Here is a 5,474-nt window from a genome sequence, read left to right as displayed (position 1 = left end):
ATAGACACTCTATATGCAGTAATGTTGGAGTTAGCTATACAGGGTTGAGGTTGATTCCAAAAATATATATACTTTGAGTTGTGATCTAGCCTGAGACGTGTATACACTGGGTCGTGGATTGATTCAAGATAATATATATATCTATTTATTTCTGTACATCTAACTGTGGACAACTAGTTGTAGGTTACTAACGATGACAGCTGACTTAATACACTCAAATCTTTAAAACATAATAAAAATGGTTGTAATTATATTTTGATCATATTTTGATATATATGTACATATTTGTATAGGTTCGTGAATCGATCCGTGGTCAAGTCTTATTTCCGAGGAAGGGAATATCTGTGAAAGTGAGTTATAGTCCCACTTTTAAAATCTAATATTTTTGGGATGAGAATACATGCAAATTTTATAAATGATTTACAAAATAGACACAAGTACGTGAAACTACATTCTATGGTTGAATTATCGAAATCGAATATGCCCCTTTTTATTAAGTCTGGTAATCTAAGAATTAGGGAACAGACACCCTAATTAACGCGAATCCTAAAGATAGATCTATTGGGCCTAACAAACCCCATCTAAAGTACCGGATGCTTTAGTACTTCAAAATTTATATCATATCCGAAGGGTGTCCCGGAATGATGGGGATATTCTTATATATGCATCTTGTTAATGTCGGTTACCAGGTGTTCACCATATGAATGATTGTTATCTCTATGTATGGGATGTGTATTGAAATATGAAATCTCGTGGTCTATTGTTACGATTTAATATATATAGGTTAAACCTATAACTCACCAACATTTTTGTTGACGTTTAAAGCATGTTTATTCTCAGGTGAATACTAAGAGCTTCCGCTGTTGCATACTAAAATAAGGACAAGATTTGGAGTCCATGTTTGTATGATATTGTGTAAAAACTGCATTCAAGAAACATATGTCGATGTAATATATTTCTATTGTAAACCATTATGTAATGGTTGTGTGTAAACAATATATTTTAGATTATCATTATTTGATAATCTACGTAATGTTTTTAAAACCTTTATTGATAAAATAAAGGTTATGGTTGTTTTAAAAATGAATGCAGTCTTTGAAAAACGTCTCATATAGAGGTCAAAACCTCGCAACGAAATCAATTAATATGGAACGTTTATAATCAATATGAACGGGACATTTCACATCATTCATGATATGTATATAAGGTTACCACAAAATGACCTGTAATGATGCGAACTTCAATTGTATGGTCCGCCATCCTCTCAACCAATAGTCGTGTACCATTACATAATCCTTTCGATTGATCCATGTTACGAAGTAACATTAGAAGTACCCCACGCTTCAAACTTATCTTATGATTAAGCACACCAGGGACTTTGTGACCATTCAAGATCTCATGAGAGTATAGTTGTTGTGCAAAACTGTCATTCTCCTCATTGGGTGTAAGACTTATTTTTTTATGATTATTTATACGTTGTCATCTGAAAGTTTGTTCTAAACGTGTACTATGTGTTATTTTTTTTTTCTTTCTATCAACTCTATTTTTTTTTCTTTTTTTTTTTTATATCTTTAATCGATACCAAGCATGTGAAAGTAATTTACTTGATGTATTTGCTATAATCAAATACCAAACATTATGTACTTACTATTTGCAATTTTTTATTTTAACTAGAATTTTTTAATCTAACGACATCACAAGTAACAAATATTTAATTGTTTTATTAAACGCCTATGTATCACCAGTGGCGAATCTAGGATGAAAACTCAATGGAGTCTTAATTTATTCTTTTTTAACAAAATACCCTTCATAATTAGCACTTCTTTACCCTCAAAAACCATAAATACTGCAAATATATGAGGTCTCGTAGTTAAATTTTGTGGTGTCATGTACGATTTTGATGCCATTTCATGATAAAAAAAAATTTAACATAGTGGAGTCATGGGACCCCATGACCCACTGTAAACTCGCCACTGTGTATCACACGCGCTCTAAGCGTATACGCAATTACTTTGATCTTTTCATTTGTAGTTGCACTCTTTTACTTTAACAATACTATTAATTTTGAACTTGATAATAACTAATCTTTTAATTTATATTTTATGTACCGTACATTACACGGGTTAAAAACATATACAAAGCGTATAACCAATTACTTAGATCTTGTCATTTGTAGTTGCACTCTTTTACTTTTGTAACACCCTGGTTATGAGCTTAAATGAAATAGGTATATTGTGTTATTTTATTATTATAATTTAAATATGATATTTAAATTATGAGTAATTTAAATGATTTAATTATAAGGAGTGAAATAATAAATTATGTGTCGATAATTTATTATGTGAACTTATGAATGCGCTAGTGGCAATGGTCATAGAAATATCTGTTTTAGTGATTTGGGCTTCGTTAGGACTGCTTAACGGAAGCATCGTGTTTAGGTAATGGATAATAAACCTAATAAATTAAGTGTAATGTAAGGTAAGGCGGTTACTTTGTGGCTAAGTACTCGTGGGTTCTTATCTATAATTTATCATTTTATCTATTATGTTTATTTGATTTATGCTAAACACATACGACACCCACCAGGGACCAACCAATTTGTTTTCACACTCCATGCCATCTTGTTATTTAATTCTTGAGATTAAATCAAGTATGTAATCTCGGTTCAGTATCCATTTGTTCCATTTTCTCAATTTAGTAACAAGAACACACACATAAATATATGGATGCACCATCGCACCCTTTATTTTGATATTTGATTTGTATAATGGATTGAGGCTGATTGATTCCAAGGATGAAAACAGCAACAAGGTGCATATATATATATATATATATATATATATATATATATATATATATATATATATATATATATATACATGATGTATATTTTAATTTGAGATATATATTTAAGAGTTTTGTTATAAATAAAGTAGTGATCAAATCTAGCTATATGTTGTTTATATGATAAAATTGATGGTGATTATAGCTTGGCTATGATATAAGTATGATTCGGCTATACTTGACTTGTGTTAAATTTGTATAAATGGTGATTTAAATTTTAGGGTTCATGTTGGTATAAATTTGGGGATTTTGGTACTTTTATCCAAAATCTTGTGTATAAGTGTTAGATCTTAGTGATTTTGGTTAAGGAATATGTGCATATATATTTGGTGTATTTCCGTGTGCTTTGATTTGGACCAAGAACCTTGAAATCGAGTTTTTAGGCATGAAATCACCAAATCAGCGAAGCTGATGGGGATACAGTGTTGCTCGAAAAAGTTGGTGCCCGAGAACAGTGCTCGAAAAACCGTAGTGCTCGAAAAGTTATAGTGCTCGAGAACCTGATGCTCGAAAACATTGAATTGCTCGAAAACATGATTGTGCTCGAGAATAGTGTTCGAAAACCTTTGGTGCTCGAGAACCTTATGGTGCTCGAAAACCTTGTCTGTTGTGTGAATATTTCTGTTGAATGTAAAATTGTGTTTCAATACTTGAATATATATTATTAACTTGGGATATTTGTGATGTTTCTCAGGTGATGAAGTGGAAGTGAAGACTCAGTAATATAAGACCACTGAGTTTTGCTGGTATCGGTAAGTGAGACTATCCTTTCGGATATTGTTATATAGTGCTAAGACAGTGTAGTGTCGTGCTATGATTAGTGATATGCTCCCAGTGACCAGGGATATGTATGATTAGATTGTGCCTTTAGTCGGTGACCAGTGACTGTGATATTATGTGATTATGTGTACACTCAGTGATCCCGTCGAGGTGTTGTGTGCGACAGAAGGGGTCAACCATTCCTAGCGGGGTGTCTTGTACGATAGGAATTGGGTTGGGTTCTTGTGTTACTGATGTGGTGGTATAGTGTGAATGACGAGTGTGTCACGTCTGGAAGACTATACCAGTGTTTCAGTATTAAGGACTATCGGTAAAGTAGCCCGATCAGCTAGTAGTTAATGGTCCGGCCATGCCGCCGGTCCTCTTGTGATCATTTCTGTGCTAGTGACCTAGTAGCCTGTGACTTGTGACCTTAAGCTGTGCTTAGAGCTTATAGCGATATCCTATTTGATATTTCCATTCACTTAGCGGTGCGCTAATTCCCCCACAGTGTCCTTTCTCTGCAGGTGACGTACAACATATTTTGGGATGGGTGTGGCAAGGATTGAAGTGATGTTTGACACACTTGATAACTCTGATGTTTTATATTATAGTCTGTAATCAAGTAACAGCAATTAAGTAACAGCAGAGATTTTGTGGGAGAGAACCCATAGAACTCACATATTGAGCTCAATCTGCACACAGATTGACCTTATCTGCACACAAATTGAGTTTAGTCTGTGAGTTCTCCGAGTTCTCTCTGGATCCATATATATATATATATATATATATATATATATATATATATATATATATATATATATATATATATATATATATATATATGACATCCACATGTATTTGTTTGTGACCCAAAGTCTAACATTAATTTAGCCAATTATTATATTGCACATAAATCATACTCTTCAAACACACATAGAAAATGTAATTGAGATAAGTTCTCTAGTATTATACGAAATTAACTCGTATACTATAAAAGTACAAACAATATTCTCATAAATAAAAATATTTCACTACATTATTTTTCACCAAAATCATCAATCTCATCACCTATGGATACACACACTTGATACAAGCTGTATCAAGAAAAAATATGGAAACATATTAGATACACAACAAATGTTCAATACTATTAAGTACAAATTAGTTTTTACTTAAAAGTAAGAAAGTATTTTATGTATGAATGAAAAATTAGAAAAAGTTGCAAGGATTCCATGAAATAAAAGTAACGTAATTAGGATCACATATTCATACATGTCAACAACTTTAAAGTTGAGATCAATATGAAAGACTTGATTTTGCAAAGTATTAGATTCAAAGCACGATTCATTCAGATGAATCTCCATACAATTAAGTACTCCACAAAAATGGTCGATAATGTGTTGCAACTAGTCCCTAGGATTAACTTTAGCCATACCAGCCTATTGGTGAATGACTCACTCTCCCTTAGGGGAGGTGAGGGTTCGATTCCCACTAGGTGAGGATTTTTCAAATAATTGGATCAAAAACCATTCTTATCGGGCCCAAATAATTTCTTGGTCCCACGCATGCGAAGATTGAAACAATGACAGTGCAGGTTCGTTTATCGGGCCTGGCATGCTGTGGTGAAATGGGTGATGGTGTTTCGCCAGGCTCCAGTGGGTTACCGGGGACCGCTGGATGGGTTGACAAAGTTAACACAGGGCTAACATATCCCTGCCGATATACATGTTTTTGAAAGAACAATGTTCTCTCCTATCCAATCATCATCGTAACAGGAAAAAAAAAAAAAAAACAAAAAAACAAAAAAAAAAAACTAGTTACATACATAAAATCAAATATAAAATGGACATTTATCCTACACATACTAA

General features: G+C 32.9%; 1 long non-coding RNA gene across 2 annotated transcripts; it reads left to right on the top strand.

The window, feature by feature from the left end:
* Window positions 1-1,421: 1,421 nt before the first annotated feature.
* On the top strand, window positions 1,422-4,360 carry LOC139858421 (uncharacterized). Of its 2 annotated transcripts, none has more exons than XR_011762945.1 (3): window positions 1,422-1,444; window positions 3,539-3,596; window positions 4,115-4,360. It is a non-coding gene; the product is annotated as an uncharacterized lncRNA (long non-coding RNA). The 2 variants fall into 2 exon arrangements; XR_011762944.1 differs by lacking the exon at window positions 1,422-1,444 and adding an exon at window positions 2,505-2,650.
* The last annotated feature ends 1,114 nt before the right edge of the window (window positions 4,361-5,474 follow it).

Source organism: Rutidosis leptorrhynchoides, chromosome 7, assembly GCF_046630445.1.
Source record: "Rutidosis leptorrhynchoides isolate AG116_Rl617_1_P2 chromosome 7, CSIRO_AGI_Rlap_v1, whole genome shotgun sequence".
Lineage (NCBI taxonomy): Eukaryota > Viridiplantae > Streptophyta > Magnoliopsida > Asterales > Asteraceae > Rutidosis > Rutidosis leptorrhynchoides.
Note: the sequence above shows the minus strand (reverse complement) of the source record. Positions and strands in the feature narration are given on the sequence as shown.